We start from the raw sequence: 14,206 nt of genomic DNA, 5'->3' as shown, positions 1-14,206 counted from the left end.
TTTTTATGAATGTAATGATTATGCCTCATGTAACCTACTGTACGACAAGTTGGATCCAGGCCACAAGCACAACATTGAAGCCTATCCTATCACTGTATAAGCAAGCTCTCAAGGTGCTAGATAGAAAGCCCAAGCTCTATCATCACTGTAATATACTTGATAAATATAACATCCTTAGCTGGGACAACTTGATTAAACACACTGATGCCTGCTGAATTTTTTAAATCATAAATGGTAAGGCACCACCACCACTTTGTGCTTTTATAAAGCAGAAAGATTCTAACAGTAAAGCTACAAGCTACCTTCAACACCATCCAGCCCCTACTGCTTCAGGACAAACTGAACAGGATGCAAGTGGACCCCTGCCTGGTCACCTGGATCTCCAGCTACCTCACTGACAGGCCGCAGTACGTTAGGCTGAAGGACATCACGTCTGACACTGTGATTAACAGCACCGGAGCACCCCAGGGCACAGTGCTGGCCCCTCTTCTCTTCACCCTGTACACCGCAGACTTCTGCTACAACTTGGAGCTGCGTCACATTCAGAAGTTTGCCGATGACACAGTCATTGTTGGATGCATCAGTGACAACAGAGAGGAGGAGTATAGGAGCCTGGTGAGGGACTTTGCTGTGTGGTGCAACAGGAACCATCTGCAGCTCAACACCTTGAAGACCAAGGAGCTGGTTATTGACTTTGGGAGGTCCAGACCAAGGTCACGACCAGTTCTGATCGAGGGAGTCGAGGTGGAGGCTGTGGATTCCTACAAGTACCTCGGGCTGTGGCTGGACAGCAAGCTGGACTGGACTTGCAACACCAAACACTTATACAGGAAGTGACAGAGCAGGCTATACTTCCTTAGGAGGCTGCGGTCCTTTAACATCTGCAGGAAACTCCTGTGGATGTTCTATCAGTCTGTGGTCGCCAGTGTCCTGTTTTACACTGTGGTGTGCTGGGGGGCAGCACATCCAAGAAGGACACGTCCAGGCTGGACAAACTGATCAGGCAGGCCGGCTCTGTGGTCGGCATGAAGCTGGACTCTCTGGTGACGGTGGCAGAGGTCTATGGACAAACTACTGAACATCATGGACGATGCCAGTCACCCTCTGCACACCGTCATCAGCAACCAGAGGAGCCTGTTCAGTGACCGAATGCTCCTTCCCAAGTGCAGGACGAACAGACTCAAAAACTCCTTTGTCCCTCACGCCATCAGACTGTACAACTCCTCTCTGGGGGGGAGGAGGGGTAACCAGGGATGAGAATGAAAAACATTAAAAAAGTCTGAAAAAAGATGGGGGTTTGGGGGCCGCAGGCACCCAGCGGGGCCCAGGGGCAGAGCCCCGGCGGGGGCCCGGGGGCGGGAGCTAATGATTTGGGGCTATTTTTTAACCCCCAAAACCATTAATTTTATCAGCAAAAGTTGCAATTTATTTGAAAATAAATTCCCCTTCTTGGTGGACTACCAGGTGAAAATGATTAATATGGTACAAGAGACTTGTTTTTAATCAATTCACATTTGATGATTTTTTGAAATCAATGCACCTTTTAATATAAACGAGCTCTACAGTATTATATTTCTGCATTTTTGCTATTCATGCCTTTGAATACTCTAATCCTTTAAAATGAAGTGCAAACCAGAAAAAAAGTTCTATCATATAATTCTCTTAAGCTTTCTTCTGATGTTATCATGGTAGCAGGAGGTCTTGCATATTAAGCAGGCAACATTCAACATCACTTATCACTTCCCTTTCAACTGTTGTGTGTACTAACTAGGTTTTTCTGGACGGGATGTTGTGTAATGTAATACAGATACCATATGGTCAGTTTGAAGATCAAGATGGTGATTTTGAATTAAAGAACAGGCATGTACAATTGGCATTACATATTGGAAATTTAAAAAAAAAAAATCAAAAACTATAAGTTCATCTCGGCCTAAGAAATTTGAGCAGACGCTCCCGCGCGGCACATGCCAGCAATCCCCCCCCCCCCCAGGAAATGGGCAATAAGTAGGAGAGTTATACACGGCATCATACCTAAAATTTTATCAGAACTATAGATACGATACTATGATTCTCCCCAACATGCTACATTAGATAAGCTAACCCCATTTATAAAAAGATACACACTTATATATGACGTGTATTTGATATATATGATGTATATTCATACATTGTTACTTTACAGAAATCTTCAATAAGTTTGGTCTTTTCATGACAGCCTGTTGTAGACCTAAATATAATGCACATGAAATGACACTACTCACCTCAACATGTCTTTTACAATCATTTAAGCCACCATGGGCAATGCTGAAACCACTGTTGCAAACAGTACATCGCGCAAAACTGTCATTATTTTTGACCCTTATTAGACAGGGATATTCTTTTGTGTAATCTGAGGTGAAGTGGGTTTTGTACTTTCGTTTTTTAGGGCGCGCGCTCTCTCTCTGTCATGCCGATCCTGTAGGCTGCACTGGCTCAACTGGAAACTTCGGCCCTCGAGAAAAGAGATAAAAGCCCGCCCACACTGAAAGCTGATTGGCTTATTTTGCTGAGTAACCCAATCAGGATGCTCTTTGTCTAGCATGCGCTACATGAACAGGCGTACACACAGTCTCTCTCGTGCTCCCTCGCGCACTCCGTCGCATGCGCACATTCTAAGATGCGCGATGCAGATATTAATGTTTCGCGTGCACGCTCTTGCTCGCTTGCTCTAGATTACCGGGAGATTTTCTCCAATTTGCAGACATCAGGGAACCACATGCGGGAGACTCCCGGAACTTCCGGGAGACTTGGGATGTCTGCGTTATAAGGTGACCACAGATCGTTAACCATACATCCCCCCCTGAAAATTTCTCAACGAATTTACATCGATCTCAAAAACCATCATTTTGGTCTGAAAAAATCGGAAATCCGCCGATCGGCGGAAAATTCTCATCCCTGGGTAACAGGAGGACAGAGGATGGGAAGGAGCAGTAGCCTAGCCTAACAATAAGCAATACCAGACAATGTGCAATATAAAGTGCAATATCTCTCCTACTGCTGCCCCCCCTCCTTTCCCCCCCCTCCCCCCTATCTTATTCTTTTTATATATTTGTATATGTAAATACTTAATTTATTTTAATTTATCTAGAAGTTCTCTATTTCTTTTCTCTGTAATGATGCTGCTGGAATCTTAATTTCCCTGAGGGAACCCGCCCAAAGGGATCAATAAAGTTTTATCTAATCTAATCTAACAAGTTCTGCCCTAAGAGGCAACTGTGTAATCCCTCATAGGTACAGTGCTTTTAGTCGACTGTACTTTTCTGTGAGAGCGTATAACTTATGGAATACTTTACCAACTGACATAAGAAACTGCACTTCTTATAGTACGTTTAGTCACTACCTAAAGGAATGGTTTCTGAACAATCAATGTATCATGTAGCTAACTACATGATACTTCCACCATAGACACTGGCCTTCCCCTATTTCCAATCAAATGTTGTCTGTTGCCAGAGTGTATGATAGTGAGTGACGTCTTTTGTCCTGTCTATAAGGTGTTGTCGTCTCTGGCATTCTTTGTGGTATGGTGTATGACGTCTCCCGTTCGGTCTATGTTGTTGTCTACTGTTTTAGTGGCTGTATTTGTAAGACTGATTCAGTTTGTAGTGATGGGAGTGTCTTGATGGCTTGTCTGATGTGTAAACACTTTGTTCTGTTACTGTTTTTATCAACCTGGCTTTTATAAAAGTTGGTCACATGGGTTTACAAACATTATGCCTAAGGACTGCAGTTGAAAATCAGCCTGCTGGCTAACACTGGCACATTTACAGTTTTGCTGATTAACGTGCAATGCCCTTTTAAATAAATAAATGAAAAATGAAAATCCCAGCCGCTTCGCACTTGGCTGCAAACCGTTTTTATTTATATTACACACACACACAGTTCTTCTGAAGTTTTGTGCCCTTGACAACAAATATTAAATATCAAATATTTGAGATATGTATTGTGCATCATGAGGAATCATGATATTTTACATAATTCCCCAGCTACAGACTCCTTTCTATCTCATAATAAGTGCTTTAGCAAAAAGGTAGGCGGCACGGTGGTGTAGTGGTTAGCACTGTCGCCTCACAGCAAGAAGGTTCTGGGTTCAAGCCCAGTGGCCGACGGACGCCTTTCTGTGTGGAGTTTGCAAGTTCTCCCCGTGGGTTTCCTCCGGGTGCTCCGGTTTCCCCCCATGGTTCAAAGACATGTGGTTAGGTTAACATGGGTATTAGACGTGTGGTTAGCAAGGCACCTAACCCTCTAACTGCTCCCCGGGTGCTGCAGCATAGCTGCCCACTGCTCTGGGTATGTGTGTTCATTGCTCACTTGTGTGTATGCATGCGTGTGTTCACTACTTCAGATGGGTTAAATGCAGAGGACAAATTTCACTGTGCTTGAGTGTGCACGTGACAAATAAGGCTGCTTCTTTTTCTAAAGGCGTTTAAAGATTAGTTCCCCATCATCTTGAATGGAGCTGGGGTGTGAAATACAGCAAAATACACTATTTACCCAATAGTTTATGGACACCTGACCATCACACCCATATGTGGTTCTTCCCCAAACTGCTGCCACAAAGTTTGAAGCCCACAACTGTACAGAACAGCTTTCTATGCTTTCACATTAAAATTTCCATTCATTGGAACTAAGCAGCCCAAACCTGCTCAAGCATGACAATCATGGAGCTCACAAAGTAAGCTCCATGAAGACATGGTTTGCCAAGGGTAGAGCGGAATAACTCGAGTGGCCTGCACAGAGCCATGACCTCGACCCCACCGAGTACCTTTGGGATGAACTGGAACACTGACTACGCCTCAGGCCTCCTTGCCTGATGTCAATAATGTTTTTGTGGCTGAATGAACACAAATCTCCACAGCCACGGTCTAAAATCTAGTGGGAAAACCTTCCCAGAAGAGTGGAGGTTATATAACAGTAGCAAAAGGAGGACTAAATTAGGAATGTCATGTTCAAAAAGCACAAAGGAGTGTGATGGTCAGGTGTCCACAACCTTTTGGCCATATTCTGCAGATGCACATTGCTAACCAAGCATCTGCAATGTGCAAATACATACAAATTAATGAACGAAAAATTTAACACTGAGAAATTCTCATCCTGAAGCATACCAGTCATAATGTCTGATGATGATTACGCTATTATACAGTTCTCTAAAAATGAATAATGGACAGACTCACCTTCTCCACTCCATAGGCTCCCGGGGAAGCTGCTGTGCCAGCAGGCTATAAAGAGCAGTTAAGAGGTTTTGGTCCCCAGCACCTATACATCATGCACAAACACACAGCATTCAGGGTTATTGTGTTTTCCCATTAGTATCTTCGGATACTTTCTCTGGTAACACTGAAACACTAATTATTAAGTAGTCCCCCCCAACCACATATGCCACTTTCACACCTTCACGTACTGCAACAGCTACAAGAACTGACGTTTCTGCATGGTTGTACTATATATCTTTATAAACTCACCTAACTGCTTTTTGAAAATGCAACAGAACGTTAAAATACATAGTCATGTAAGAAATGGAAGTGAAAGAATGTGTTTGGGTTGTCATCCTATGAAGACACACACCCTCACAAAAAGGGTGAATGCCACACCTTTACTAAACAAGCACTGGGGTTTGGATTTTACAAGACAAAGAAATGTATATTCAAACATACCATATAATTAGTTAAAAGATACTCATTATTTGATGCCTTAAAACATCACTGACCACCACTACCCTTGTGTTCCATTCAGAAGATGGCTGCCAAGGTAGGCCATATTTTCGGCAGTGTTTCTGCTCATTAGATAAAATCGGTCCCATTTGGGAGGCAGCATAAGGACAGCTGCCCTCTAAGACTTCTTATTTTAGACAGCCCTGCATGTGTCTCATTCGATCGCAAGGAGAGCAATCCGACAATTGTTTACTTGATAACATTTTGAAAAAATTGCCAGATATCATGTGCAATGCTGTGAAATGCAACAAAAGGTTATTATGATATAGCATTTCATCAGCATGCACGTAAGGATACCACATATCACCAATTCAATAAATCTTGTCCCATCTGTTTACACATACGCACGTCCTAACCCATTTCTGATTCCTGTGAATAGATCATTCCCTGTCACTAGGCTGGAAACTACCCTTTACTGGTCGTATCACTGCGATAGAAAGAACAAATGATTCGGTTGTTTCCATCATCTTTATTGCAGTATTCAAACTCTTTGTATTTTGCTCTAAAGACTTGAGCTTTGTTTTATTAAGCTTCCACCTCAGATACAATAAATAAACATTAAAAAAAAAGTATTAAAATATACACATATGATAAATATAATGGTGGGGGTCACACAACAGAGCTAGGATCCAATAAACAGTGTGCCCTATTAAAGAAAAAAAAAGGCATGTACATATAAATAAAACTAAATCATCTATACTTAATTGATATTCAAAAGCCCGTTCAGCAGAAGCCTGAAAAACATTCGCCTCATAGAAACGTGCTTGTGGATACCACGAATTAAACTATATTCTAAAAATCTCATAAGAAAAGAATAAAATTTACAATTATTACGTTTCAATTACTATGGCCTAATATTTATAATATTATTCATACTTAAAAAAACTGACTGAGAATTTCTACATCTACTCAATAACAGCAAACATTAGTTGTTAGAATATTTCAGGAAGAGCAGCACTTAAGGCAAATGGATTTCCAAGTATTAAAAACATTAATGTCAAAAGCATTATTAAAAGCATTAGTATAGTAAGTAGTTAATTGAGCTTTAAAATGCTTAACAGATCTACAGGAACGTAAAGAAACAGGCAGAGTATTCCAAAGCTTAGGCAACCTATTAAAATAACCAGTCTGAAAGAGTTTAGTTCGGCACTTCGGAATTATCATAGCTTATCCTGGAATGTCCTCATCGACAGCCTGGTGTGAAAATGACCCTGCAGAAACTAAGAGAATTTATTTCATCTTGACTCCACCAACTATCTTCTATGATTCACATGCACCAAATGATGACTTCTGACCCAACCGATCATCACTTAACAATGACTTTAGAATGAACAAGAGAATTGGACGTGGCTGCTGAGATGTGAATCAAGTGACCAGATATCAGGCATGTTTCAGATTTAATGACTTGATCTTGAAGAATATTGGGTATCATATGCAACAGCATCAAACCTGTGATGGACACCGTATACGTATCGTATACTTTATTCATCAACATTGCAGATGTTGTCTGAATCGAGTTGATTTAACAATAGGTCATACAAAAATGTCAAAAATTAAAAATACGTACATATTATACAACTTAAAATAAATATAACACAGAATTTAAGATGACCTGGCGACTTGTCCAGGGTGTACCCCGCCTTTCGCCCGTAGTCAGCTGGGATAGGCTCCAGCTTGCCTGCGACCCTGTAGAAGGATAAAGCGGCTAGAGATAATGAGATGAGATGAGATGAGATGAGAATTTAAGATTAATAAACACAACAGGACAATTAAAACAATCCAAATTAATTCAGTAAATAAAGATGATGTGAGAGTCTTGAGAACAGGTTTTGGGGCAACATGAAAGGATTTAAGTAAAATGAGCCTATTGTATCAATCAGTTCTTGTTCAATATGTCTACTAGATAAGGTATAGCTGAATTTCTGTGCCTACTGGTGCGACAAAAGAGAGCGTCAAATTTATTAGAACCACGTGTTCCGACCCGTAATATGTTGCCTGAGTGGTGGAAGCCACTCTCGGAACAGAGTTCAAAAGCGTTTGAGTGAATTTGGCACAGATGGTGGTGCGTCGATGCGCTAGGGAGCAGAGATTCAGTGTGGACAAGGATGTAACATAACAGTCATTGTATTAGTCCCACGGATTATCTTGCATGCCCTTTTCTGTACTCGTTCCAAGGAAGCTGATTGTATAGAAGTCAATGCCGGGTGCCACACAGGTGCAGCATACTCCAAAGAGGGTCGGACATAACCCATATCGACTATCATCAAGTCGGGAACTGATACTCCAAAACGCTTTAGCCGACAGAGAACGAAGAGTTTTCTGTTTGTGGATGAGACCATGTTATCAACTTGCAAGTTCCATTTCAAGTCACACCGTATAGTGAGTCCAAGCACCTTGATGGCTTTCATGATTTCCAGGGTTTGTCCATTAATTAACAACGGTGCAGGAGTAGCTCTCACAAAGCTTGCATGTAGAACTTGACATTTACCAGGATTTAACTTCACTCTATGGTTTTCGACCCGATCGTTCGGTTTGTTCAAAGTCGGCTGAAGGGAGCAAGGTTGGGTGATGCATCATACTGTATGTTAGAGATGTAAACGCAATCCAAGTAACAGAGCTGTACTGACATCAAGGTAACCAGGACCTGCTGTAGTGTTTAATTTTCAGCTTTAAATCCGGATATAATCTGGGATTTTGCTGTGTCGTTACCATATAGCATGTTCAGCAGCACGTTAGTACTTTTCCTTTAATCAGGGCTGCATTGATTATTGATTGATTATTCAGTGTAACTGCATGCATGCATACGCGCATGCGCACTCGGGCTGGTTGGCAATTCATAACTGGAGAAATGCAATTATTCATTTTACTTGTCTGGGCTATTAATATAAGGTTACAGATGGAATATATGGTACGGCTAACATCTCAGATGTCAGTACAGTCTTTAAGTAAACTCCACCCACTGGCATTCCTGTGGACTCTTAAGATAGGGAAAAGGTTTATATAGTACAAACCCTAATCAGAATGTACATTAATATAAGTTTAATGACAACATGCTAGGTTATATTAACCCCTGTACACCGTATATACTATATATCCTCCATGTTTCCAATTTTAATTCATTTTAACGGCACTCTTTATACAGGTGGGAGTTGAAAATTCACCCCCGTATGAAATAATCCGGTATAATAAAGTTATGAATAAAATGTGAAACCCGTCGCTAAGCGGACTGAAGGCTAGTTCTGCAGTGGACACTGCAACGCTCGCGCACAGCAGCATTAAGCTAAATGCCCAAAGCTAACATGCTAACAACAAGCGAAAAAGCCGACACTCACATGTCACTATGGGTTTATTCTCCATCGTATAAATGATGGGCTTTTCCTCATGGGACTCCATGGCGTCTGGAAACGAGCATTTACTCCACCATGAAAACGTCCATTCGGCAAATCAAACCAACTGAGCGCTAATAACTGCAGTATACCAAGGTATCGCCGAGGCCCCTTTTCCTCTCCATTTCCCTATTTGCTGACGCGATGACGACTTCCGGTCCTCGTGAACGTGAAAAGCGGAAGTTGGACTGTGGTTGGACTGCTGAGCTCTATATAAAATCTGAAGAGTTGTTAAGCCCAGTTCCCGCTGTAGAGATGAGTGAAGCCAGCAGGCCGCCATCTTACCACTCGCATCCGATCAAATTTGCCCCAAGAAAAGTATCTCCTGACTTTTTCCCCCCTTTCATTAGCTCCTCTTATTTTCTCAACTTTACCCACATTCCCTACATATCTTTATAGTCAAGTCAAGTTTATTCGTATAGCGCTTTTAACAATAAACATTGTCGCAAAGCAGCTTTACAGAATTTGATTATCTCTAGCCGCTTTATCCTGTTCTACAGGGTCGCAGGCAAGTCGCCAGGTCATCACAGGGCTGACACATAGACACAGACAACCATTCACACTCACGGTCAATTTAGAGTCACCAGTTAACCTAACCTGCATGTCTTTGGACTGTAGGGGAAACCGGAGCACCCGGAGGAAACCCACGCGGACACGGGGAGAACATGCAAACTCTGCACAGAAAGGCCCTCGTCGGCCACGAGGCTTGAACCCGGACCTTCTTGCTGTGAGGCGACAGCACTAACCACTACACCACCGTGCCGCCCGACTTAAAATATGAGCTAATTTTATCCCTAATCTATCCCCAATGAGCACGCCTGTGGCGACGGTGGCAAGGAAAACCTCCCTCAGGCGACATGAGGAAGAAACCTCGAGAGGAACCAGACTCAAAAGGGAACCCATCCCTATCCGGGCAACAAACAGACAACATGACTATAACATTAACAGTCCTAACATAAAGTCAGCTTCGTTGATACTATAAACCCCCCACCGATGGAAACCCGAGCGCAAAACCGTTCACGACAACCGTAGTCCCAAATTCAGCAAGTCAACTGCAGTTCTAGAGTTAAGTCAAGTCAGCAAGTCAACTGCAGTCCCCAGACACAAAAGCACCACTGCAAGAGTCCAGAGTGTCTTCCAGGCGCAACCCCCAACTACATAGCGCTCCCCTTCACTGTTGTTTTTTTTTTTCCTTTTCCAGTTCAGTCTCTGATCATTTTTTGAACGGCTCTTTTACTACTATAATAATTTTTAGGGAGAATATTTCAGTTTTTCTCTTATACAGTGTATCTTTCTCTTTCATATATTTCTTCTTCCTATCTATCTATCTATCTATCTATCTATCTATCTATCTATCTATCTATCTATCTATCATACCAACACAAAGGCTGTACAGTACTTTCTTCCTGTTTAAGACAGTTGTTGAAACAAGATTATTTTCTCATGCTTTTTGCCATTTTCACTTCATTCTCACAGTCATGTCTTAACATTATTTATTGGTCATATTGGTCACAAGCTGCATGAATATTGTGACAGTGAATTATGTGACCAACAATGGGTGGCACGGTGGTGTAGTGGTTAGCACTGTCGCCTCACAGCAAGAAAGTTCTGGGTTTGAGCCCAGTGGCTGGCGGGGGCCTTCCTGTGTGGAGTTTGCATGTTCTCCCTGTGTCAGCGTGGGTTTCCTCCACAGTCCAAAGACATGCAGTTAGGTTAATGTGGGGTGGCCTTGGGCTGAAGTGCCCTTGAGAAAGGTACTTAACCCCTGACTGCTCCCTGGGCGCTGTAGTGTGGCTGCCCACTGCTCTGGGTGTGTGTGTGTGTGTGTGTGTGTGCATGTGTTCACTGCTTCAGATGGGTTAAATGCAGAGGATGAATCTCACTGTGCTTGGAGTGTGCATGTGATAAATAAAGGTTTCGTCTTCTTCTTAAATACTATACTGTTAAGACATGTGAGAATGAAGTGAAAATGGCAAATAACATGAGAAAATAATCCTGTTTCAACAACTGTCCTAAACAGAAAGGAAGTATTGTACAGTCTTTCTGTTGGATAGATAGATAGATAGATAGATAGATAGATAGATAGATAGATAGATAGATAGATAGATAGGAAGAACTATACAAAAGAGAAAGATACACTGTATAAGAGAAAAACTGAAATAATCTCCCTAAAAATAATTATAGTTGTAAAAGAGCCGTTCAAAAAATGATCAGAGACTGAACTGGAAAAGGAAAAAAATAACAGTGAAGGGGAGTGCTATAAAGATATGTAAAGAATGGGGGTAAAGGTGAGAAAATAAGAGGAGGTAGTGAAAGGGAAAAAAAGCCAGGAGATACTTTTCTTGGGGCAAGTTTGATCGGATACGACGGTTTAACACAAGCCAAATACACGCGATGTGAGTGGTAAGATGGCGGCCAGCTGGCTTCACTGTGACGAGCCTATGAGCTCTCCAGATTTTATATAGAGCTCAGTGGGTTGGACGGTTTGGGGGAAAAAAAAAACCTTGGCAGGGATGAGTGCAAAAGTTTGTATACCCCAGGATAAAATGAACAAGACAAAGAAATGTATTTTAGGTACCAAAAAATATTCAGGGATTTCAAACGTATAGAGAAACTGTACTGACGTAAAAGTTTTGGCACAGTCTCAAAATTAAAACAAGAAATAGCATAGGAATTCAAGAGTAAAAAGTAAATATTTTAACTGAGGAAAATCCAGACATGAATTATTCATTCATTCGCTCTGTCATTTGTTTATTGCTTTGCTAGTTCAGGCAAATCTGGTTAGAAGAAGAAACCTTTATTCGTCACATGCACACTTCAAGCACAGTGAAATTCATCCTCTGCATTTAACCCCTCTGAAGCAGTGAACACACGTGCACACACTCAGAGCACACTGCGCCCGGGGAGCAGTCAGGGGTCAGGTACCTTGCTCAAGGGCACTTCAGCCCAAGGCTGCCCCATGTCCCCCACGTCAACCTAACTGCATGTCTTTGGATTGTGGGGGAAACCAGAGCACCCGGAGGAAACCCACGCAGACACAGGGAGAACATGCAAACTCCACACAGAAAGGCCCTTGCCGGCCACTGGGTTCAAACCCGGAACCATCTTGCTGTGAGGCGACCGTGCTAACCACTGCACCACCATGCAGCTAATGTTCAATGACCCTGTTGGAAGGAATGCTAAGGCTTCATTTGCAACGAAAGCAAAACTAGCTAGCAAAGTTAGCAAACGTGAAGCTTTACTGGCCAAACTGTGAATTGGGGGGGACAAATCATGGCAACTGAGATTTCTAACAAGTACTTTCAAGGTCAAAGAGTAAAAACTGTGCAATAGAGTAAGGACCTGTGCTACTTTTACAACTGCAGTTAAATGCGAATTGACATTGTTTGTAGAAGTTGTAAGGTACTGCGATTTTAATTGCAAATGAACCTGAAAGAAATGAGTATGAAGGCAAATGTCTCAAGCGCCCTCAAGTGGCTGACTGCAGTACAACTTTAATCAAACCCATAGCAGTATGACTGAAGGAATTGTAAGAATGGGGAACCAAGAAAAAAATGTGTCTCTCAGTTTCTCTTTTGTTGTGATTTCCTTACTAGGAATTTCCCAGCAACCCTCCTAGTCACACAATATATCATTGGAAAGCCCAGGATGTACTCTTTACAAGACACCAGGATTCAAGTGAATAGCTTGAAAGAGTAAGAGGGTGTGCATGTAAAACAAATGTCAACTACAGAGGACACAAGTCTATGAGTTGGTTCTCAGGAGGATATATATATTCACAGTTATCTCGAATCCAAGAAAAGCCTCAACGGATTTATTTTATTTTATTTTTTAAACCATGATAAGAATGGGGCGGCACGGTGGTGTAGTGGTTAGCGCTGTTGCCTCACAGCAAGAAGGTCCTGGGTTCGACCCCCGTGGCCAGCAAGGGCCTTTCTGTGTGGAGTTTGCATGTTCTCCCCGTGTCCGCGTGGGTTTCCTCCGGGTGCTCCGGTTTCCCCCACAGTTCAAAGACATGCAGGTTAGGTTAACTGGTGACTCTAAATTGACCGTAGGTGTGAATGTGAGTGTGAATGGTTGTCTGTGTCTATGTGTCAGCCCTGTGATGACCTGGCGACTTGTCCAGGGTGTACCCCGCCTTTCGCCCGTAGTCAGCTGGGATAGGCTCCAGCTTGCCTGCAACCCTGTAGAACAGGATAAAGCGGCTAGAGATAATGAGATGAGATGAAGAATGTGTAGCAAAAATGAAAGATATACAGGTCAACTAGTCTGTAATCATGTGAAAACTTGTAGGTTTCAAGGAATTTCCAATGAAATCGCATAAGACACATTTATTGGGAGGGCCTGAATGTCAAAGGGTGGGGCCCTGTACGGCTAGGGGGAGGGCCCAAGGCTCAGGGGCAATGGCCCTTCCCGCCCCCCTTTAGCTCCGCCCTATATATGTAACAGAATAGAAGGAGTACTTGGTTAAATGATTTTAAATGGTACAATGCCGCCCTCTAGTGGTAGCCTGGTACAGTGTCGTGGGAGATCGCATGAAATTGCTCAAAGCAGTTCAGGACACTGAATGGGTAGGTCACGTTTTTGAGAGGTCTGGGATAAACTATGTTCTACTAGATTATAAGTACACAGAAGCCATGATTTACGGTATCATTAAGTTTGGTTAATGATTTAGGCTTACTATTTTGAGATGATTCCATGATGTGTATATCAGTAGTTTTAGGTTTATTTACTTGTTTGACTAGCATGCTAATTGCCTTCTACCCACATTGTCTAGAGCGTTATCCAGACCGATCTGTAGGCTAACTCCCACGACTCCACTGTACCTTAAATGTATTTAAGCAAATAAAAGGGAGCTTGTGATCCACCCGGCTGTCCAAGTGTCTGATGGTGTGTGTGTGGAACCAGTAGAGTGGTGCTGTACTGCAGTCAGCCACTTGAGGGCGCCTGAGACATTTGCCTTCATATTACATATATATATATATATATATATATATATATATATATATATATATATATATATATATATATATATAAAAAATTGGATGATGTTTCTCAGGGCATGATTGATGA

Source organism: Neoarius graeffei, chromosome 15 (genome assembly GCF_027579695.1).
Source record: "Neoarius graeffei isolate fNeoGra1 chromosome 15, fNeoGra1.pri, whole genome shotgun sequence".
NCBI classification, from domain to species: domain Eukaryota; kingdom Metazoa; phylum Chordata; class Actinopteri; order Siluriformes; family Ariidae; genus Neoarius; species Neoarius graeffei.
The sequence above is the reverse complement of the archived record's forward strand: the minus strand, read 5'-3'. Positions refer to the sequence as shown.